Source organism: Felis catus, chromosome D1, assembly GCF_018350175.1.
Source record: "Felis catus isolate Fca126 chromosome D1, F.catus_Fca126_mat1.0, whole genome shotgun sequence".
NCBI classification, from domain to species: domain Eukaryota; kingdom Metazoa; phylum Chordata; class Mammalia; order Carnivora; family Felidae; genus Felis; species Felis catus.
This window is the reverse complement of record NC_058377.1, coordinates 983,729-1,008,307: the sequence shown is the minus strand read 5'-3', so window position 1 is coordinate 1,008,307 and position 24,579 is coordinate 983,729. Positions and strand designations below refer to the sequence as shown.

Genomic DNA, 24,579 nt, shown 5'->3' with positions numbered 1-24,579 from the left:
GGGGACAGTCTCTGAGCCGCTGGTGGACTGCCTCCCCGGCATCGGCCTCACTGAAACACGTTCCTTTCCTGGGATTTTGTCCGAACCTGGCCTGTCCGGGGCCCCGAGCCGGGTGCCCCAGCGACAAACCCTGTCAAAAAACATTTCAAACCAGGGGCCTCTCCCCGCTGAGACGGTTAAGCCCCAACACAGAAGGGGGACGGATTGGGGTGGTTGGCCAGTGGGTGACAACGTGGGGCATCAAGGTTTGTGTCACCGACACTTAGTAGGTCTTCCTTGAGTAAGGTGCGGAAAACACACAAATGCGCATCCAGCCCACCGAGAAGCGCTCTCTGCGCGGCCTGTCCCGGGCTTCGGACTGTTGCCCCCATGATTCGGAGCAGAGGGACTCTGAGATGCACCCGGGGATGTGAAGTTCACCCCGGGGACAGTGCAGCTCGGTCCGCGGGTACGACGGAGTTCACGCCACGCACTGCACTTCCTTCCCCCTTCTGTTCAGTCGCTCTCCACCAGGGGATGCGATTTCTGCAAACCCCTGCTCTTTATGCGGACGTTTTGCAGGGAGCTGCAGAGAGTAAGGCTGGAAGAGAAACAGGACCTTCGTGTTCTCACGTTACATTGTACTTTCCAGCCGTTTGAAGTCCACGTAACCTTCCCCAAGTACTTGGCAAACTCTAAACCCTACATCTGTGAAGCTGGGGTTTTTTTTTTTCCTTCCCGTCACCTTTCACCTACTTTGAAATAAACCACTCATTGTTCTCAAGAGGGAAAACTCAAACTTGTTTTCTTTCTCTTTTTTTTTTTTTTTTAAGTAACCTACAATGGAGTAAAACATTGCTGGAAGGTTTGCAATTAACTAATTTACTGTGCAATAAATCTGTAAGAAATTGAAGTGAACGACGTCAGGGCCTCTACCTGCTGTTTTTAATTAACAAAGCATAAAACTCTCCTTTAAATTAGAAAGGTACATGAACCCCATGCTCCAAATGTTTAAATTACACAGAAACTTATATAATCAAAGGGGAAGAGGACAAGCCCACTTTCTTGTGTATCCTGATTTGCTTTAACATTAAAATAATGACAGCAAATGCATGGAAATGAGAAGTGTGTTTGCAAATTTTATTAGATTTAACTTTTAGTTTTACCTATATTTTCCCAGGTTTTATCACTAAGAGACGATAAAAACTATTTTTTAAATCATCAAGACATTACATACAGGGTGCCACAGAGAAGAATAAGGCAGGACGCAGGGCTCAAGGATAGACGTGTATGGGATGAAAGGGACACCTCCTATTTTGCCTGCTAAGGCCTTTTGTGATCTGACCGCCTGGTTTACGCCGCTCCGTGGACCTGCCTTGCCCTGGAACCACGGGAAGCTGTTTGCAATTCTCCAAAAACCCTCACCCCTCTCAGCCTTTATGCCTTTGCAAACACTGACCGCTAAGCCCTCTCCCCTGGGATCGCTTCGTGAACGTCTAGGAGCCCTTCAAGCAGCAGCTCAAATACCATGTAATTTTAGTGACTTCCAGGCCCCCAGTTACTCCTTGGACCCTGAAAGGATAGCATCCAGACACAGTTACATCCCGTATGATCATCAAGTTGTTTCTGTCCAGAGAGCTTCTTGAGAGGAAGAGTCGGGGAGGGGGGTGTCTCATCTTTATCCACCCGGCCCAACGCAGGTGGGCGATAATGCCAGGTGGTGGAAACACCAGGGACCGAGCGACTCTGTCTCTGGCTGCAGGGAGGCAGGCCTGTGCTGAACTGTGGCCACGAGTTCCCCGCAAAGCCAAGAAAACGGCAGGCGCAGAAGCAGGCAGACGAGGCTCGCCGAGTGGTGGTGATGAGCCAGAGACCGCACCCGACAACTGCCAGGTGGTGGTTGGGGCAGAGGCAATGCGGCCAGACCGGGGGACCACGGCTCTGCAGCGGGGACGAGAAAGACTGTCTGGGGGCAGAACTGACGCTTGACATCCTGGGGGGGCTGGGGGTCAAGGGAGGGTGTCGAGCCTGCGGCGGACGAGGACAAGGTCCTCGAGAAGAGAAAGAGCACCATGTGGGGGCAGGTGGGATCTGGGCACCGCAGGGGCGAAGGCCACGAGGAGCAGAATCCCGGCCGGCCATCAGCCACGTTGCACGTTCAGGGGATGCTGGGGGCCTGCCCGTCGACACTGCCTTCAGGTGCTACCTGTTTCCAATGGAAAAGTGATCTGGATCCTAAGGTGAGTTGCAAAGACTTCCTCGGAAGGCAGCCCACACGGGGTTGGGACTGCTGTTCGGAGGCAGCGGGTATGGGCAGCCGGGGCCAGGCCAAGCGAACTGCGCGGTCCGGATGCACCCGCGACGCTGGGCATCTGGAGAAGGTACCACTTTGCTGCATCAAACGTGTGTGCTTTTCTACTGCTAGCAACTGACGCCTGCCAACTCTTACCAAGCTTCCTGGGCCTGGAAGTCCAGGGGTCCGGGGCCGCGCACTCCTGGTGAATAAGGTCAAGTGTGTGGTGACGGGAAGTGACAGCAGCTGTGAAAACGACACTCCGGTAAAATGAGGTTACAACTTGAAGGCAACGCCTCCCACTGACTTCAGGACAAAAAAGAATATTTGTCATCACTGCACAAAACAGCATCGTGAGAAGGAACTCTAGCTACAGACGCCGTTTACGGCCTGCCCTGCAGGCTCCCGGCTGCCAGCAGTGATTTGTGCTCACGGGGTTTATGCACAAGGCACAGGCTCCAGGATGCTTATCCAGCTGCCGGGGACGTGGGCGGCGGGCGGTGCTCCGGATGGGGACAGGGGTGACTGGGTTTCCGGGACGGTTTCTGGAATCCAGAGTTTCTTCTGCACCTTCCAGGCCCTTCCTCTCACAGCCTAGTGGCTGAGGTGGGCAGGGGCCGCCAGGGCGTCGGTCTGACGGTTGTGCGCAGGAGTTTCGGAGCTGAGGGCCGGAAAGCACCACACAGACAACGTCTAGAAGGTAAAGTGCAAGTGTCTACCAAAAGGGGGAAATGGAGACATGCAGAGAAGGCTGTGTTCAAGCCACAGGAGGAGACCTAGACCGTGCACATGGACAGGCCCCGGGCAGGTCACAGCTGCTGTCACGATGGGCCCCGGGCAGGTCACAGGTGCCATCATGGTGGCCCCAGGCAGGTCACAGCTGCTGTCACGATGGGCCCCGGGCAGGTCACAGGTGCCATCATGGTGGCCCCAGGCAGGTCACAGCTGCTGTCGCGATGGCCCCGGGCAGGTCACAGCTGCTATCATGATGGCCCTGGGCAGGTCACAGGTGCCATCATGGTGGCCCCAGGCAGGTCACAGCTGCTGTCGCGATGGCCCCGGGCAGGTCACAGCCGCTGTCATCATGACCCCAGGCAGGTCACAGGTGCCATCAGGGCGGCCCCAGGCAGGTCACAGCTGCTGTCACAATGGCCCCAGGCAGGTCACAGCTGCTGTCGCGATGGCCCCGGGCAGGCCACAGGTGCCATCAGGGTGGCCCCAGGCAGGTCACAGCCACTGTCATCATGGCCCCGGGCATGTCACAGGTGCCATCATGGTAGCCCAGGCAGGTCACAGCTGCTGTCATGATGGCCCTGGGCAGGTCACAGGTGCCATCAGAGTGGCCCCAGCCAGGTCACAGCCGCTGTCATCATGGCCCCAGGCAGGTCACAGCTGATGTCGCGATGCCCCAGGCAGTCCAGGAGAAACCAGCTGCTAGAGAGGCTCCATCACACCTGAGGGGCCGGGCTGGCAGCTTTCAGGCCTCAGGGCCCTGGGACGTTAAGGCAGAGAAGGCGGATTTACAGGGAGACAGGCACAAACAGCGGCAGAAAAGCGCTCACAGGCACTTCTTGTTCCCCAGTCCCCGGACAAAACCGCGGAAATGCAAACCCGATGACCATGTGCACCTGATGGAGGGCTCAGTGGCCAGCCGCTGGAGCACTGTGGCCCCACACAGCCTGCCTGAGTGATGAGGGCCATGCTGCCTTCCCAGAGAAGCCACCTCGGTCGCTGACCAGATTGGGCCCTGCGCCCACACCCCTACTCTGGACGATCCCGGAGGCCCTCCTGACTTTAGGGACCCTGCTTTGCTGCTCAACGTCTCCCTCAACCCAAACGTCCTTCCTGCCCTCCTCCCCTCCCCTCTATAGGAAGTGACCCCAAGAGCCTGCACCGGTTACCTACTCTGTACTGACCGCCGGCTCAGAGTGGGCGTCCTGGGGACCCCAGCCCACACTGCGTGGTACCAGAAGGACCAACAAAACTGGGATGGGGGAGGGGCTGGACCGGCCACCACCCACTCGGAAACGGGGACCCCATCCATGGAAGTTGAGGGTACACACACAGTCCAGCACAGGCAGTAAGTGGACTAGTAAAAACTGGCACCAATAACAAAACGGAATGGGTTTTTATAGATGGATGAGCACTAGGTGTGACATAGCAGGTGTTCAAGAAATACGGGGGAAATAGTCACTTACGGGCAGTTCTTATGAAGCAGAAGTCGGGCTTTGGAAAAAGAAAACAAATGGCCAAGAGTAACCAAATGCTTACTGTGAAAACCAGAGGGCCTCGTTGGCAGCATAGAAAGAGGTTCGCGCTGCCCGCAGGGGGACCGGGGACAGAGCCAAGGACCAGACTAGGACCTAATCACAAGAGGAAAAGGCAAGTGGCAAGATGAGAGGAGAGGCCAGGGAAGCCTGACGCACTGAGAGTTACGGAAAACTCAGAGGTAACAGAACACAGCCTCCTAATGGGCAAAATAGATGCGTAGCCAGAAAGTCTCTATGCAGGACAGACTACTCTACCTGTACAGTCAAAAGAAATCAAGGATGGATAAAAAGGAAGTTAAAGCCAGCCGCTCAATAAAAAGTCACAAATTCTTTGCCAATATCTCAATCTGAACCAGTTTTCCAACTTGGAACCCGATGACCAAAAGAGAAGCCGGATCCCCAAGAGGAAGCTCCAGGAAACACCACATCTACATGGTAAAGATCCCCCCAGCCCCAGAGACCAGCGGCCGTGGACTTACCTAGCTGTGTGCTGGGGAAAGGGAATGACCAGATACTTGAAGAGTCCTCGAGCACTGGGTCTGACATGACTAATGGACACCTGAGGTGACAGCACAGGTCCCCTTACAGAGGGCCGCAGAGGGCGGAGTACGAGTGGAGGCCAGCTCACAGGCGCCCGCCCGCTCTGCAGGCCACCGCAGCATACACACCCCTCATCCCCAAAGGGGGACCTCACGGTGGGGGCTTGGCCTGGGGGGTAAGGACCACTTTCGTGGGGAAGTCGGAATATGAGCCCTCTAAGCCCCCTCCCTCCGCTCCCAGCCGAGACACCGAGTCAACGCCAGCACGTCGGCCCCGGGAAAGCGGGAGCATGAATCAGGGCAGGAAAGGAGTCAATGGGAAGGTGACCTCGAGCCAAGACTTGAAGGATGTGAGGGTTGGATGGGAAAGAGAGTAACAACTCCAGGTTCTGGTTTGAGCGTCTGGACAGCGTCGTCGTCTATGAAGATGCGGACGCGAGACAGCGGGTTTGGAGACCAACTGGACCCCTGAGCGTGGACTTGTGGAGGGTCCCGGGCTGGACACAGACGGCGTGAGGGCTGAGCGCTGACAGCAAGAGCCTGAGTGCACTGCACACAAGGGAACCAAACCCCGATCTGTGGGATGGAAGTAAAGCCAGGGATGAGGGAGAGAGGAGCCCAGGAGGCAGGAGGCAAACGAAGAACCTTGCGGCGTCTGGAAACAAAGTCGGGAGAGTCTGTCCACCGTGTGGGGCCGACGACAGCCCTCCGGACCCACAGGGCGGGTGTCACTGGGGACCTCCACAGAAGCGCTGCTGAGGTCCAAGGCCTGACTGGGACGGAGTCAGGAAAGAAGGGGAGAAGAGTGCGCAGGACGGGCTGTAACCAGGGGAAGAAGGGGAACTCAGGGTTTACGAAGAAGGGATTTCAGTGGTGCCCATGGGGGAGGGAAGACCGCGGAGGGAGGGTGTCGCATCCCCGCGGGGATGGGGGACGGGGACACAGTAGGGGGTGAGGGCAGGAAGGGCGGAGCACATGGGTAACAAGCAGGTGCATGTGTGGTGGGGCAGGAGCTGTGACACTTGTGTGCGGCCACAGAGGAAGACGCGGCCAGTCCAGCTGGTCCACTGGGACGCGAGTAGGACACGAAGAGGTACAGAACCAATGATCCAGGGTCTGGATGATGGGAAGGAAATGACATGGCGCAGAGATGCTGCGGGGAGACAGGTACGGTCAGGTTTCCTTAAAGCCCCCCCATTTCCTAACCCGTGTGCATGTTTCTGCAGGGTACAGATTGTCACCTGACCGTATAATTTCCTCTCGTTTGTAGATGGTGTCCCTGACTGGACAACAAAGAGCAGGAGTGATGTCAGGACACAGACTCGGTCTTGTTGTCTGTTCCGGCTCCACCCCTGGTGAGTGCTGCCCGGGACTGATCGCCTGGCCCAGGTCCCGCACCTGCCAGCATGCCCGGGACTGATGGCAGCTGTAATAAACACCAGCTGAACGAAGGAGGGACGTGAGGTACAAGGTACAGGAAAGGGTCTGGGATCAGCTCAGAGCCCGGCCTTGGTGCCTGGGGAAGTGGCGGTGTGCAGACGGTGACAAATTCTGCAAGTCCATTAGACCTTGAAATGAGAAGGAAGTGAACTTGGAGCGGCTGGGAGGCCTCGCAGCTCGGATGCGCACAGCCAGCTTCTGTCTGTCTGTGCTGCCTGATCCCCCGGGAACCTGGCCGAACCACAGTGCCGCTTGGGAGATGACACTCCGCGCCAGCTGAGACGTGACCCGGGGCTGCCGTGCGGAGAACGCTCCCTGTGTCCCAGGCGCGTCTCTCGTCAGTTTACACGTATTACCTCGCTGGATCCCGCAAGGAGAAGGCAGAATGAGACACGACGAATATTTCCGGTGGCTGCTGCTGGGAGGGTGTGGGCAGGTGTGGGCAGCCCGGCCGCTCTTCCTCCAGGGCCCCCTGCGAAGCTCCGAGGCCCCTGCACTCATGTGGTTCCTGTTGGCGCGTCTCCCAAGGCAACGCCAAGGTAACGGCTTTCGTGCGTAGGTCATGTGCCCTTGAGGGAAAGGAATACTTTTTGTTTTTCTTTTCATCCTCGATACCGCTGTTGAAAGGGAGAAGCCACCGAACGAAAAGCCGAGCTGACGGCTTGTTAAGCAAGAGAGCGTGCAGTCTCTTCGAAACAAAGCGTGAAGCTCATTTGTTTTCTTTATTGAGGTCTACGTGACAAAAATCATTTCCATACATGAAGGCACACAACTCGGTGTTGTGATATGCGTCTACACTGCAAAATGATCACATCAAGCTAGTCAACACCCCACATGGTTCCTTCCCCCCCCCCCCACCCAACTTACTCTTCTCTAGAAGCTAGGGAAATAGGAACTTCAGGGACATGTGCAGGGATTGCCTGACCCCCAGCTGTACAGGTGTGCTCGTGGGAGGGACACCAGTGGCTTGCTGTGCGATGCTGTGACCAGCCTCTGGTTTGCAGAGCTCTGGTCCCTGACGCTGTCGTGGATTAGCTGGGGCCAGTCTCACACCGGTGTGGCATTACTTGCGCGACGAGCAGAGAACAGGTGGGCCTGTCCTGGGAGCCTTTTACTCTCAGTGCCTAACACGGCATCTTCTTCAGTTAGTGCTCGTTTAGAATGGGTAATAAAATCACTTTTTTCTCCCACTTCATAATAAACAATACTCCTTAAAAGCCCATAAAATCAGTATCTTAAGGGGTGCCTGGGTGACTCAGTCAGTTAAGCGTCCGACTTTAACTCAGGTCACCATCTCATGGTTTGTGGGATTGAGCCCTGCCCGCGTCGGGCTCTGTGCTGACAGCTCGGAGCCTGGAGCCCGCTTCACATTCTGTGTCTCCCTCTCTCTCTGGCCCTCCCCCGCTCACTCTCTCCTTCTCTCTCAAAAATAAATAAACATTAAGAAGAAAAATTTTAAACAAAATAATACCTTAAAGAGACAGAACCAAAGAATCCAAGCCATCTAAATGTCTACTAATAACATATGGAAACTATGATTTTTTCAGCCATGACATTATGAGCCCTCTGACCATATTGCAACATGAAAGTATGTTTTTGATAGAATAAGTGAAAGAAAAAGATAAAAAATTTTAAAAGGAAGCAAAAGGCATACAAAAAAAAAAAAAAAAGAAAGAAAATACACCAAGATGATAACATGGAGTGTAGTTTAGGGAAGGTGGAATTAATGATTTTTTTATTTAAAAAAAAATTTTTTTTTTCAACGTTTATTTATTTTTGGGACAGAGAGAGACAGAGCATGAACGGGGGAGGGGCAGAGAGAGAGGGAGACACAGAATTGGAAACAGGCTCCAGGCTCTGAGCTATCAGCCCAGAGCCTGACGCGGGGCTCGAACTCACGGACCGCGAGATCGTGACCTGGCTGAAGTCGGACGCTTAACCGACTGCGCCACCCAGGCGCCCCATTAATGATTTTTTTTAATGTTTATTTTTGAGAGAGAGAGAAGAGAGAGACAGAGACAGAGAGAGAGAGATAGAGACAGAGGCAGAGACAGAGACAGAGGACGAGCCGGGAGGGGCAGAGAGAGAGGGAGACACAGAATCCAAAGTAGGCTCCAGGCTCCGAGCTGTCAGCACATAGCCTGATGCAGGACTCAAACTCACGAACCACGAGATCATGATCTGAGCAGAAGTCGGATGCTCAACCAACTGGAGCCACCCAGGTGCCTGAGGGAAGGTGGAATTATTAGGTGATTTTCGTTTTATTCTTTCTATTCTCTAAGTGATCTTACAGGTGTCAATATTACTTAAAAATAATCTCTACATCCAACGCAGGGCTCGAATGCACAACCCCAAGATCAAGGGTCCCGCACTCCACTGACTGAGCCGGCCAGGGGCCCCTAACTAAACATTTTAAACAGTACTTACTGTCTTCTCACCGTGGCTCCTGGAAACAGAGCAGTGGTGTGAACGATTTCACACTTGGTCTGGCCCTACTAATCAACCTGTCATCATCACCACTATGCACGATACCGCCCAGCTCACTGATGTAAGAAGAGAGAAAGCAGATCTGGACAGAAAAGAAAGATGAAGGAAAACAACTTTGCATAAATTCATACGCTCAGTCTCCCCTGAGAATGTGAAGGGAGACAAAAAATAAGCATTCGTTGTTACTCCTCACCTTCTGTTCCCCATCTATTTAAATATGGCACGTTTCCCAGTGAGCCTGGGGGGCTCCATCGGTTGAGCGTCCAGCTTCAGCTCCAGTCATGATCTCGCGGTCTGTGAGTTCGAGCCCCGCATCGGGCTCTGTGCTGACAGCTCAGAGCCCGGAGCCTGTTTCAGATTCTGTGTCTCCCTCTCTCTCTGCCGCTACCCCACTCGCACTCTGTCTCTCTCTCTCAAAAATAATAAACATTAAAAATAAAATAAAATAAAATAAAATAAAATAAAATAAAATAAATAAAATAAAATAAAATAAAATAAAGTACAGCATGTTTCCCATAGTCCCTCTTCCCTTCCCTGTTCTCACCAAAACTCTGGCCTGAATGGACTCCCAAACCAGGGAACGTAAATTCAGAATGTGCTCCCTAGACCTGCAAAGACAGACTTATTACTCGGTGGGTCAGTCACTCCTCCTGGAGTCTCCCCCTCCTCACAGCTTGGCTCCCATGTCCTGACCAATCCCTGGATACCCACCCATCCCAGAAGCCCTTCCCTTCCCCAGCCTCCATGCCTCTGTGCCCAATGTGGGACTTGCACTCACAACCCTGAGAATAAGAGTCACATGCTCCACAGACTGAGCCAGCCAGGTGCCCCCACACCTCGACTTTCAGCTATGATCATAGCAACTGTGTGTAGTGCTAATCAGATGTCAGTATATAAAACTGTTAAATACACATATTTATATATAAAAAACACATAAAACTGTCACGTCCATGACTGATAGCCGTATATATAACACGTACAAAATTTATACATATAATTTAAATATATAATTTCTAAAATAAATTATACATATACATATATATACACACACACACACTGTCTTATTTAATGTGGGAAATTTACCAATTAAAAATGCAAATTAGTAGGCAAAACAGATTTTAAAGATGAGGATCATGAGAGAGGTATTAGGAAATGGATCCCTTTGGTGGGAAAGAACTTAAAATATATTGATAATCAATGAAGAATGTTAGATATCTTAGATTCTTTTTGAAATAAGATGGAAAAGGGGCACCTGGGTGGCTCAGTCGGTTAAGCGCCCATCTTCAGCTCAGGTCATGATCTCACGGCTCATGAGTTCGAGCCCCGTGTCAGGCTCTGTGCTGACAGCTCAGAGCCTGGAGCCTGCTTCGGATTCTGTGTCTCCCTCTCTCTCTGCCCCTCCCCTGCTCATGCTTTCTCTCTCTTGTGTGCACAAAAATAAACAAACATTAAAAAATTTTAAAAAATGAAGTAACATGGAAAATTAGCAAATACAGGAGATACTGATATCCAAAAGCAGCCATCTAAAATGAACTCTAACAGGAAACCAAATTTCACAGAAAAATAAGTATTTTTGCATGTTATTTTGAAAAACAGTGAAATAAAAATAAGTACCTTGTCTCTTAGTTTAGAATTCCAAAGAGTCAAGAATTTACTGTATTATTGGCATCACTCTCTGAAAACCTTCATCATATTTGCCCTTCCCAACATCATCACAGAGAGGATCCTTTGCATAAAAACATAAAAAGGCTTCTTGAAATTTTCCCCAAGGTCTGCATGAAATCTGTTGCTAATTAAAGCACTTACCTCATCACCACCCTGGCTGATTTTGCCTTGTTTTCAGGTATTTTCATCCAGCTCAGTTCTCGTTAGACAAACACTTTGCCATGTCCAACATTACCATGGTCAACTTGATGTAATCCTGTCAATTTGACAAGATTTAAAATTTCACTTAGAAATCAATTTCCAATGACAAGAAGGCCTGACAGGCAAGTATGTAGATGTAAACAGGTGTTTGAGGAGGAGGGGTCATTGGATTAGTTTCATGCTCTGCCCTCAAGTGCCGGGATGTGACAATGACCGCTCCGATGACCCGCACTGCCTAGATCAGGAAGGAAAACTTCCAGCATTTGGTCAAACTCGCATTTTAATTTTTTAATGTTTATTTTTGAGGGGGAGAGAGAGAGAGAGAGAGAGAGAGAGAGAGAGAGAGAGAGAGAGCGCGCGCGCATGAGCAGGGGAGGAGCAGAGAGAGAGACACAGATTCCAAAGCAGGTTCCGGGATCTGAGCTGTCAGCACAGAGCCTGACCTAGGGCTTGAACACGCAAACCACAAGATCATGACCTGAGCTGAAGTTGGACACTCAACCAACTGAGCCACCCAGGCGCCCCTCAAACTCTCATTTTATAATTCAGCCTTAGGAAACTGAACGAGTAACCCCAGATCATGCAACAAATGAGGAATAGCTCAGGGTAAATTCCAGATCTGCACTGTGTCCTATGTAATCAACCAGGTGGAAAGAAAACAGATTTGATGTTGACAAGACTCAATCTCTTACAACACCCTCCCCCAACCTGGAGAAACCAAATAGTTCATCCCCAAACCTGCTCAGTCACCCTCCCCATGCAAGGCCAGGGCTAGGCCCAAAGGGCCCAAAGCCTGTGCTGAGCAGCGTGGGATCAAATCACTGTTCACTGGGTCTAAACAAGGGCGACAGCATGGTTATTAGCTAATCCTGAAAACTGCTGTTTCAAAAGCAATATTCAGGGGCGAATCACTGAAATCAAAACAAAACCAACCAACCGACCATCCACGTATCATCTAACAGGAAACAAAGGGAGAGGAGCAAGCCGGCTTACTTAGGGCTTCTAACCCACCAAGCCAGGCCTCAAATCCCAGCCCGAAGCCTCAGCCGGGCCCAACCCCACCCTGTTCGGCTTTCTCTCCAGAACATCTTTAGGGAGGGACTGGTCTTATGCAAGGCGGGTAGCACCTTTCATTGCCTCCTGGCCTCTGGAACTCAGCAGTAAGGAGTGTGGAGGAGAGTGAGAAACCAAATTTACACAGAGGCAGTTGAGCAGGTATAAAACTTTTACTTCTTTTCCCGCCTGAGTGATACAGTTCACGGTGGAACCACGGTTGGTTTGTAGAGGAGATACTATAAACCAGCTCAATCTGGCTTGTAGAGAAAAAACTAACAAATCCTTGCTGTCACTTGTGAACTCAGGATTACAGGACCTGACCTGAAAAATTCCAAATAGTCTTTTCAACGCTCTGGAAGAATTCTTCATTTGGCCAGGGAAGCCGCTAACGGCGAACCTGGTGTTAAACTGCACTTGCATGGACCTGATCCAGGGACTCTAAGAACCTTCCTAGAGTCCAAATCGGACTCTGCTTTAGACTATTCAGTGGTTATTCTTTGAGGGCTTCCTCAATACAGCCTCCAGCCGCACCTTTCCAGCGGGTGTGAGCTCCTACCAGCGCCCTGGTCCTCCTGCTCAGCCCGCCTCCGACCCACTGCAAGCCTGCCTCCCTCCACAGCCCTCTCCACTCGTCCATGGCCTTCTGTTGTTTCTTCTTGCGGGAAGCCCTCTTGACACCTTGAACCTGGCCTAGAGGCCTCTCTCAAGTGGCCTGGGAGCACCCAGCAATTCTGCCATCACAGCTCTCCCCGCGGCCACCTACCGGTCCCTCCTCTCCCCCGCACAGGCTTCTTGAGTGTTATTTCACACTGTGTCTCCAGTGCCTGGAAGCTAGTGGACGCTCAGCGGCCGGGGGTTGAATCAGATGGGGTTTGGAAAGAAATTAATGCCAATGAGAACCTACCAGTGCTAGGCACGCCAGTAATTTAGATACATCTTTCTTTTAACCCTCAAACAGCCCTAAATTGTAAGGCTCATTCACTCCATTTCGTGGATAATGAAATCGAGTCTCCAGAGTTCACTTTGGCAAAGAACGCACTGAGTAGGATGGAGCGGTCAGCAGCTACAACGCCCTCTTGCGCAGCGGACCAGCCACTTTGTGCAAGCCCTGGGAGCAGGGGTCAGAGCGCAGGCCCCGCCCACTCTGCCCAGACCCCGCCCACCACCTGGATGTCCCACCCATTCCTGCCCAGGGCCCTGTCATCACCCAGATGCCCCGCCCACCACCTGTGTGCCCCGCCCACTCCTGCCTAGGTGGCCCTCCGCCCCCCAGGTGCCCTGCCCACCCAGCCTGAGGTCCCGTCTTCCCCTGAGTGCCCGCCCACCTTGTCCAGGTCCCACCCACCACCTGGATGCCCCGCCCACTCCTGCCTAGTGCTCTCCCCACTCACCCAGGTGCTCCGCCCACCCGCGGGGCCACCCAGGGCAGTAGTGCTTCCTCCACACCCTGGGCTGCTTCCGTGGGAAAGTGGTCGCGCGCCCTAGGTGTGCGACCCAGAGACAGTGGGAAAGGTGGTCAGCAAAGAGGGGTCTCCCGCGGCCTGCCCCGGGAACAGACGCGGGCGCGGCTGGCACCGTCCGGGACAGCAGCATCTCCACCTTGTTCGAGGGCGGTCACGCTCTGCCGGCCACATTTCCCCGACAGGGGCCAGCCCTCGACCAGGTGCCCTGGGTGGGGGCAGTGCAGCTGACCACTCTGCCCGGTGCGGGGGTAGTTGGGGATGCCCGGTGCAGGGCTGTGAGCAGCTGGGCGCTGTGCCCTGGCGTTGGAGGGGGAGGGCAGGTGGGTGCTGTGCCCTGGAGCGGGGGGAGGGCAGGTGAGCGCTCTGTCCCGGAGGGGGAGGGGAGAGGGGAGCTGGGCGCTGTGCCCGGGGGTTGGGGGTGGGGGGGCCGGCGCAGGGCTGTGGGCACAGTCACCCAGTCCCCGGGCGTGGCCTGGTTCACACATCTGCACTCCTGGGCACCTGCCAGCGGTGCACTCCGATGTCCTGCTCTGAGCCCGAGACACACATCTCTGCACACGTCCCTCTGGGACACGGAGTTCGCGGGCTCAACTCACCTGTGGCGCTGCCTCCCCAGAGACGGGGAGCTCCTTAGGTCAGGGCCTGCTCTGCTGTCCCTGCGTCAACACGGTCCTGGCACTCAGAGGCAAGGCTGTAGGACGCCCGCGTCTCTCCAACGGTCACCAGGGAAATCTTCCAAGCACGTGAATTGTCCCGTGGCCCATGCAAGGCCGTGTGGGGGACACCAGAGAGGAAGATCAACCTAAAGGAAGAGGCATTGCAAGCCAGCAGGTGAACGTCTCCTTCGTGTGACCTTTGCATCCAAGCTACTCAGCTAGATTCTGAGGCAAACAGCTGGAAGTTAAAGCATTTTACATCCACCACCCTCTCCTCCCCATTTCTAACCCACGCTGACAGTACGTCTAAATTACTGTGGGAATTCAGAAACGGTCATATCACTTACATTCATGGAAGAGATTTTTATCTCGATCGACCCCATCCTCCTCCACCTGTTCCTATGCAGAAGGAGCCCTGGGCAGTACGGGAACTGGGCGCTATTAGTTTCAATGACCGCAGAGGCCCAGGTATGATTTTTCACTTTTCAAAGGAAGGAATTTGTGCTTAACCTCATCTACAACATTCATTCGGTTACAGATGTTTAAATTTTAACTTAAATATTCAAGTAAGTGCTGCCTTCTTGGGAGGCGGCTATATGTTTATTTAACAATGCTGTCATTTCTCAAAACATTTTCTGACATGTTTAAAGGTCATGAGTAAAGCAGCCTTGTTTCGTTAGGGTAATACCTCAAATACCTGGGATTCTGAGTGCAGGATGAGCAGGCTAGAAACCTTTCTGGTCCCCACTCCCCTCCTAGTTTCTTAAATTCACAGTGTTCTTTCAACACAAACAGACAAAAATGCCTTTTCTGAAGCAAAAAGGAGCATGACTGACTGACTGACCTTATTTCACCAGAGGAAACGCATGGGGTCATGGCTCCAAATCCCTGCGGATACGCGTTCACTTTCCCTACTTTCCTCTTCCTTGAAATTTTTTCGGGGAAGTTGCAGATTCTCTACCCTAACCTGTTGATCTCAGTCAGAGCTCAATAAATGACCTTCAGGAGAGCTGGGTAACTGTGACCTTGGCTGTGTTGGTCTTCATCATTCTAGTTCTCTCCACCCCACCTCCCACCCTGTCCTGTCCCATCCTAGCAATGTGTGTCCTTCTGTCCCCGTGTTGTCCTTCTGTCCCGTGTGTCCTTTGCTCTCCTATGAGTGTCCTTCTGCCCTATGTGTCCTTCTGTCCCCATGTGTGTCCTGCCCCCACATGTCCTTCTGTCTCCTGTGTGTCCCTCTGTCCCCATGTGTCCTTCTGTCTCCTATTTGTGTGTCCTTCTGTCCCTTCTGTCCTTCTGTCCCCATGTGTGTCCTTCTGCCCTTAATGAGTGTCCTTCAGTCCCCTATGTATGTTAACAACAAGAGGCTCATCTAAAGCTCACAGTAACTTTTAAAGGGTGCCTCTTTTCTTAGGCGCCCTTGAGGACTAAAACTGTGCCAAACCGTTAAGAATTCTTTCTTTTCTTTCTTAAAAATGTGTCTATAAATACCTAAGTATTGTGGGTGACGCTCATGGTTTCAGATCATGCTGGCTGTCCCGTATTAGGTGTGCCTTTCCACACTAGTCTGTCCCAGTTAGCACCCCTGCCCTGACCCTGTTTACGCAGCCCTGCGCTCTCTGCAGCACTGATGGTCACCCCTCTATCTCCTTTCTGAGGACGCCCAGCTGCCTTGCCCTCTTTCCTGTGGAGACAAGAGGTGAGAGCCTGAGCTGATCTCTGCTGCAGTCTGCTAGGCAACTGCTGTGTTTCCCCCCTTGGCTAGGGGTGAACATGGCTCACGACGTCCCTTCATATCATCGTTAAGCCCTCCTCCTCCAGTTTTTGCACAAAGCTTGAGAAAATCTCAAGGGGAAACTTTCTAAAATCTAAAACTAGGACCACATTCTAAAAATACTTGGAATATGAATAGAGATGATGGTCTGAAGGGTGGATATAGTTGACCCTTAAATAATGTGGGGGTTGGGAAGGCATCAGCCCCCACCCAGTCGAAAACCCACATCTAACTCTGGACTCCCCCCAGAACTTAACCACGAATAGCCTACTGCTAACCAGAAGCCTTAACAATAACATATACGATCAATTAACCCATATTTTATATGTTACATGTATCATACACCATATTCTTAATCCAAACTCGACTAGAGAAAAGAAAATGTTATTAAGAATCACAAGGGAGGGGCGCCTGGGTGGCTCAGTCGGTTAAGTGACCGACTTCGGCTCAGGTCATGATCTCACAGTCTGTGAGTTCGAGCCCCGCATCGGGCTCTGTGCTGACCGCTCAGAGCCTGGAGCCTATTTCGGATTCTGTGTCTCCCTCTCTCTGACCCTCCCCCGTTCATGCTCTGTCTCTCTCTGTCTCAAAAATAAATAAACGTTAAAAAAAAAATTAAAAAAAGAATCACAAGGGAAATACATTTATGGTACTGTATGTATCAAAAAATCTGCATGTAACTGGATTAACACAGTGTGAACTGTGTGGCTCAAGGATCAACTCTACTGTTAAAAGCTAACAACCACTCCCACAGCCCCCAACATGAGACCAGGTGGGGCCGGAAGGACTGGTCATCAAATTCTGTATGCTCTATTCTAGGGAATCAAGACCCTAGGGAATCAAAAGGCAGCATCCAGGAAGAGAGCAGATAGGCCCAAGTAGAACCATCTCTGGGCAGATGTATGGTTCCCGCATCCACCGGATACATCGTTTACAAGGAACAGGCAGTCAGGCCGGTGGAAAGTGCAGAGAACGCAGGACCGGGGACCGGACTCTGAGCCTCATCAGTAACAATGGCCCAAGTCATGTTTCCTGTCCGAATGCACAGTAACTTAATGCTGGGTCTTGTAGGCATGCAATGAAGTCATACCAGCACCGGGCAAAAGTTTTAACTTAAACACACGTGATGCATATTAATGGCCTAATGTGACATCAAAGCAGCAGTTTGAGATTATTTTCTTTCTTTTCCCAAATGGGCTTCGATCTGGCTCCTTCTCTCACATCATCAGGCTTGGTGTGATGTCTAGAGGTTCAGTGTTAGAAACAGACTGTTACTTAAGGACTTGCCATGTGGCTGTGACTGCCACTCGCTAAGTTCAATTTCCTGCGCAGAGATGGGACCACGGTCAGCTCTACCTAAAATAAAACAAAGCAAAATGAACTCAGGAAGGCTTAGGATATTGTACCAACAAATATCAAGAGTAAACCTTTCTTTAAAGAGTCTGTTTCTATCACTTTATTTTATAACTGCTGTTTTTCAAACATTTTAACAAATAAGAAATAAAAAACATTTTGAATTAATCTGTGTAAAATCTAATACTTGAAAACGGGATACATTCTGTAGATCAGTAAAGTACAAAGACAGAATAAAATTTAATAATTTGATATTTAGAATCTTCCTAACCCCTACTGTTGTATTTGGGGAAAATACAGAAAGATAAGCAAAAATGCACTGTAGACCAGTAAATAAAATGGAGACTTTATAAAATGTTTTTAATGTGTATTTATTTTTAAGAGAGAGGGCGTGTGAGTGGGGGAGGGGCAGAGAGAGAGGGAGACGCAGAATCCAAAGCAGGCTGCAGGCCCTGAGCTGTCAGCACAGAGCCCGACATGGGGCTCGAACCCACAACCTGCGAGATCATGACCTGAGCCAAGGTAGGATGCTCAACCTATTGAGCCACCCAGGTGCCCCTAAAGTGGAGACTTTAAATGCCCCTTTTTTAACATTGAGGAGCTTGAAAGATAAATTTCTTCTTTTTGTAAATGTCAATCGATCTCATAAGCCGAGCTGGACATACACTATTCCTTTTGGCTTTCCAGCCTCTGAGCAGCAGGTGCTGTATTCGCAGAAGCCCCGTGTGCACCACGGAAGCTGGAGTGCTGGATATCTGCTTTCCGGGTCTACCGTGTGTCCGGAGAGGAGGCGTGTGGCCAAAGTGTTCCCAGTAGAAGTCCTCTCCAGGACTCTGAGTTGGAAACCAGCGACACACAAAAAAAGAGACCACTCTGACTCCGTTCTGGCACAAGTGGCCACGGAGGTGGCTGCTGTGGCCACTTCACAGGGGCAGCAGTGACAGACACTTTGTGTCCTGGTCCAAGCTGGGTGAGCCATGGAGGTGGCAGTGTGTGCCCAGCACACCCCCTCTAGGGCACATTTGGGCATAATTCCCAGCTCAGCGGCAGCCTCTAACTCTGATGGTCTGGCTCCTGCAGTCTGTGACCTACTCGATGTATATTTTATATTATATATATATTTTTTTATTTAAAAAGTATATATGTTTTAATCTGTTTTCTGCAGAAAATAGCTTAAATTTGTTTTTGCTGCCGATAACAAGAAACCAAGGACAGGAGCAGCTACAGGGAGCAGGCTTTCAGGAAATCACTTGAATCTGGGAGTCCTCGTTTGGACTCTGGGGACAGCAGGAAACATCCAACTAGTATAAAGGACAGAACTCTGGGCACACAGTGGCGAGCTGTTAACCAGAAACGCGTCTCGAGTGCTCATGAAAGGCAACACTATGGAGAAAGCGGCGGTGACCCACACAGAACAGTATGAAAGCCACAAGGAATTCATCTATGGGAGTGGGTAGTGGCTGCTGGAGTCCTAAATTGTTGGCCACGGGCCAGCTGAGAACAAGAGCCTTTCTATGATGGCCCTGAAAGGGAAATATGTGTCTTCCAGCGACTGGGCTGAGGTGGATGAAGCCAGACTCGAAGCTGATCTTGCTGGTTGCTGCATTAGTCGAATTCAGATTCCCCAGTTCCAAGAAGTGAAAGTCAGAGCTCCGGGCAAGCATGTTGCCAAAGAACTGAAACGTGTCTCCAACGTATGGTGAGCCTCCCTTGCTAGAGGACGTTGCCCGGCCTCCCTTCTCACGAACTATCTCACCTGCTGGCTTGCAGGCCGTACAACCACATCACCTGTGTGACCAGTTCTGCGTGTGCCCTGTCTCTCCACCGGGTGACAAGCCGTCGCCAAACCCAGAGCCCAGCTCGCCCTGCATGGTCGGCTACGGAGTCAAACCGATGGGAGATGATTTGGCCAGTTTACGATAGGAAAGAAAGAAGAGCTTAGCGGTGCTCTGATGGTGTAAAGACGGAACCTTTAGGTTAGACTAAGACAGTCAATGCGGGTGAGGTTACCGGAGATCCTGCCATCACTGGGCTGGATCCGGCAGCTGGGAGCCATTCCAAATGTGCTGTTTTTATAGTAAGCGCTGTGCTGCTGGGCCCGCTCCTGCCCAGGCCTGCTACGGTACAGTTTCTCACAGGCCCAGCAATGCAGAAAGCCATGAAAATCGCAGGAACCATATTATATTTCTGCAGTTGACTAAGAAATTCCTTTTATGGACATAGGTGGACCCTTGAGTGATGACCTGGGCTTTCCTTCTTTCAGCCTAAAGCGATATGAAAGGCAGCTTCCTGGGGTGCCTGGCTGGCTCAGTGGGTGGAGCAACTGACTCTTCATTTCTGCTCCGTTCGTGCTCCCAGGGCTGTGAGTTCGAGCCCCGTGTCGGGCTCTTGGTGTGGAGCCTGCTTGGGATTCTCTCTCTGTCCCTCCCTTGCTCGCTCGCTCACCAAATAAATAAATAAACTTTAAAAAAGAAAAGAAAGGTGTCTACCACGCTTCTATATTCGGACGACTTGACGAATTCGTTGACTGTGTGAACACTGCGGAGGGTACCGAACTTAGGCTTCACCTCTGTGATTAATGGGGAGGGGGGAGGTAGGCTGAGGCGTTTGTCTACGCGCACCAGCTTGTACCCTGAATGAACTGTGTACGTTCTGAAGCAATTGTAAAGTCAAGTCTTAGCGAAGTCTCAGCTGCCAGCCCCGGGGCTGCAAAGACACGGACCTGCCCATGGGGTCCGGCCCAGCTGACCCGGGCTCATTGCCCTTGATATGCTAGCGATTCCCTGGTGTAACGGGAAGGAAACGAGTCAAAGACCTGGAGGGTGAGGGGCGGGGGGGAGGGCTGGTGAACTGCTCACTCTGCTCCCGGCTATGTCCCTTGAAGGGCAGGAAGACACCATTCAACAAAACCCTGAGAAGTAGCAGCAAGCCAAGGACCGGAGCCTCGCGTAGGGCCAGAGTGGCTCTCCGGAATGACCGCACTTGAAGCGAGCACCCTGATTCCCACAGGGAGGACGATCCCAGGGCAGAGGCGAGAAGTGTCAGATGCACAGCGAGTGTCACGACAGAAGCTGGCAGCAGGGTCAGGCTCATCGTCAGAACCGTCCAACCTACAGGAGCAGCCAGGGACTAAGTGAGTTCCCTGCGGCCAAAGGAAACGGCAGCCCAGGCAGGTCCTGCCTGATCCACGTAACAACAAACAACAAAACAAAACACCAAATCTCTAGGTCTGGTGAACAGAGGCGTGGCGTGAATCACTCTTCCGGTGAGTTACAGATTCACAGCTGGTAGGACCTGGTGAGGAGGACCCAGACACCTCAGTGAGATGCCTCCGTCCCCAAAGGGTAGGTAAATCCCACATGAGCCCAGGGGCTGACGTGATGTTCCAAAGGGTCTACAGGTCTAGAGCACATTGGCATATTCTCTCCTAAGTAAAGGTTAAGGGATTAATAAATACACCTGTAAAAACAGATATTCACATGTTAACATAGTATCTTATGCAAAGTCAGAAGACTAGTGATAAATGGGGGAAATTTTCTGTGACTTTTGTCAGAGACAGAGGGCTAATTTTCCATAAAGAATTCCTTTGTATTCATGGGGGAAAAAAAAAAAAACCCAGAGCAAGAAACCACTGACTCAACAGAATGGGAAAACGACCCAGAGGACAATTCAGCGTAAAACAAACACAAATGGGTCTTAAATATCTGGAAGATGCTCAGCCTGATTCATAACAAGTGACATGCAAATTAGGATCACAGAGATACCATTTCTTACTGAACGAGGTGCCGAAATGCCGGGAGGAAGACGTGAGGCTCTGTTGGTAAGGTGGGTGCAAAACCGACACTCTCACCTATTACTGGCAGGAGCATAAAAGTGGAACTTCCGTGCTCTGAAACTTGTCTGTACTGATCACATTACAAGGGCACATGCCCAGTGATTCGGCGTTCTCACCTGGAGGACTCTGTCCGACAGACGCACCTGCACACGAACAGGGTCCTGCACGGACCAGTGCGTTTGCTGCAGCATCACCGGGAAATGGCCCGAGACTGGGAAGGGCCCACGTCCACCGATCGGGGCTGTTGCACCAACGACGGGGTGTGCATACAACACAACATCGTGCAGCTGTGAAAACACTCGCGGCTTTCAGTGCTGATAGAGGAAGTACGTAGGTTACATTGATCAGTGAGAAAGCAAGGGACAGAACAGCGTGCGCGATGCGCTACTGTCTGTGTAAGAAAGGGGGTGGGGACAGGACTGTGTGCTGCTGCTGCTGCTTCCAGACTCAGCTGACGGCAAGGAAGCACGTGTACACACTGCCCCGTGTACGGACCCACGTCTGCACAAGTGTGCCATCAGCTGTGTCCACAATGAACCAAACCCGAGTTCGTGCCGATGTCCCCGGTCTAGCCCGGTACCACACACACCCTTGTCCTTGCGTATACAAGCCTGTACTCCAGCAGCAGGAAACCCGGCCCTGGTCACTGTCATCCATCTGGTTAATCGCTCAGTTCCAGGGCACAGGAGCAGGAGCATCGGAAGGGAGCAACATTATCGAGTAGACCGCAGGGCTGTGCACAGACTTCCATTCACTTCTGAGGCTGCTTAGGTCAGCAACGTTTCCCCCACGGGCTTCAGAGAGGTAGTTTCAAGACTTCTGGATTCCATCCTGGGACCCCCTTAAACTTGTAAATTTAAACTTGTAAACTTAAATTTGTAAATGGTCTTTTACAAATGTGCAGACATTATGGACAAGTCTTCGTGATTCACAGCTCCGTGGGTTTTGACAAGTGCGCCATGTCACGTATCCACCACTGTAGTATCACGCAGACTTCGTCATCCTTGGAAATCCAGACGTAACATTTGAAAAACAGCTTGAGAAGCTATAAATCACATGTAATGACCGTACTTACTTAAAGCAAGTGACGGACAAGGTTTCAGACTGGAGACGCATCCTATAGGAAGATAAATTCTCTTCTGCAGGAATAGTGTCTACTCAGACGTTCAGATTGTAGAGATTTATAAATCACAAGTCCGACACTTTTTCACTGATATAGCTAGGCCAAATAAGGATTTTAAAATAAAGATATATATTTTATACCCACTTCCTTCAGCAGCTCGGATTAATACCTTGGATATACTCTGTATTATATAGACTCGATCTCCACGGCTGGGTTATATTCTAAGAACTCTCTGCCAGTTGCTTGTTTGGAACCAGAATGAGATTAGCCATCAAAAGCAAGGTAATGAATACTTCTCAATCCCTAATTCAGCACATCAAGTCTGTTTGATTTGTGATGCAGCTGCAATATTAATGAGGAGTTCTGTGTTCAAGACCCCAACGCTCACCCTAAAAATTATGCTGGGTTATGGAGAGTTATGCCAAGAAGCGGGGCTCGTCAAGCCAGCCAGACCCCGTCTCCCTGAGAGCCACTCCTGATCAGCCCCTCCTGGAGACACGGGCTTCGCTGCTGACCACGGATCCAGGCAGAGAACAGACACCTCCTGTTGGGTATGAAAACCTTCACACCTGGTGCCTGGTCCCTTACCCTCAGGAGAGCCAGTCTGACCTTCACTGGCTCGGGCAGGACCAACCAGCAGCTGTGAATCAAAGCAGCACGATGAGAAGGGAGACTCCCCTTGAACACACTTGCTCAGGGAGAGGCCTCAACTGGCTCTCTCTCACGGTTACTTCCTCTGACACTTTCTGACCCACAGTATCTGGGTCAGGCGTCCCCACTATGGTTCTCCTTGGCCCACGGGGATGACCCAGACCATGGCGCACTGAGCCACCCCTACCACTTTCCACGTCTGCCTCCTCACGTAGCCCAGGGGTTCTCAACCCTGGCTGCACATTAGAGTTGATGCCCAGGCTCTATACCTGTCCAATTAAGGCAAAATCTCTGTGGGGAGAACCCACACATGAAGGTTTTTCAAAGCTCACCAAGGTTAAGAAAATAATCCTATTAAGAGGTGCACCAAGAAGAATGAAATACCCAGAAACAAACTTAATCAAGGAGGTGAAAGACCTGTACTCTGAAAACTGTAAGACACGAGGAAGGAAACTGGAGGCGATATAAGCAAATGTAGAGATACACCAGGCCCATGGATTGGAGAACTAATACTGCTAAAAATGTCCATGCTACCTGAAGCCATCTACAGATTCAACACAATCCCCATCAAAATACCAACAAAATTTTTCACAGAACTGGAATAAATAATCACAAGCTTTATGTGGAATCAGAGAATACCCTGAATGCCAAAGTCATCTTGAGAAGGAAGAACAAAGTGGGAGATATCATGCTCCCTGATTTCAAACCATATTACCAAGCTGTAGTGATCATGATAGTATGGTACTGGCACAAACACAGACACAGAGATCAGTGGAACAGGATAGAGAGTCCAGAAACAGACCTAGGACCATATGGTCAATCAATCTTCCACAAAGCAGGAAAGAATATACATTGGGAAAAAGGCAGTCTCTTCAACAAATGGTGATGGGAAATTTGGACAGCCACACTCAAAACAATGAAACTTTCTTGCACATAAAAAAAAAAAACCTGAAAAGGATTAAAGACCTAACTGGGAGACCTGAAACCATAAAACTCCTATAGGAAAACACAAGCAGTAATCTCTTTGGCACTGGCCATCGCAACATTTTTCTAGATATGTGCCCTCAGGTAAGGGAAACAAAAGCTAAAGAATTGTTGGGATTGCACCAAAACAAAAGACTACGTACATCAAAGGATACCTTCAACAATACGAAAAGGCAACCCAACAGAATGGGAGAAGATATTTGCAAGTGATCTAACTGAAAAGGGGTTAATATCCAAAATATATAAAGAACTTCTAAAAGTCAATGCCAAAAAAATGAATAATCCAATTAAAAAATGGGCAGAGGACCTGAATAGACACTTTTTCAAAGAAGACATCCAGATGACCAGCAGACAGAGATGCTCATTATCGCGGAAATACAAATCACAACCTCAATGAGGTGTTACCTGATACTTGTCAGAACCACTAGAACTAACAGGACAGGAAACAGCGAGTGTTGGTGAGGATGTGGAGAAAAAGGAGCCCTCTTGTACTGTTGACGGGAATGTAAATTGGAGCAGCCACTGTGGAAACAGCATGGAGGTTCCGCAAAAAATTAAAAGTAGAACTACTCTATGATCCAACAATCCTACTAGTGGGTATTTACCCCCCAAAGCCCCAAAACACTAATTTGAAAAGATACTTGCACCTCTATGTTTATTGGAACATTATTTATAGTCACCAAGCTAGGGAACCAACCGAAGTGTCTACCGACAGATGAACAGATAAAGAAGACATGATGTGTATATATGTGCAACGGAATATTACTCAGCCATCAAAAAGGATGAGATCTTGCCATTTACAACATCATG

At 50.8% G+C, this 24,579-nt stretch overlaps 1 long non-coding RNA gene across 1 annotated transcript; it reads right to left on the bottom strand.

The window, feature by feature from the left end:
* Positions 1–1,088: 1,088 nt before the first annotated feature.
* Positions 1,089–16,074, bottom strand: LOC109491752. The gene is made up of 4 exons (XR_006585840.1): positions 13,990–16,074; positions 10,815–10,929; positions 8,949–9,090; positions 1,089–7,318 (listed from the first exon to the last, which is right to left on the bottom strand). It is a non-coding gene; the product is annotated as an uncharacterized LOC109491752 (long non-coding RNA).
* Positions 16,075–24,579: the final 8,505 nt, after the last annotated feature.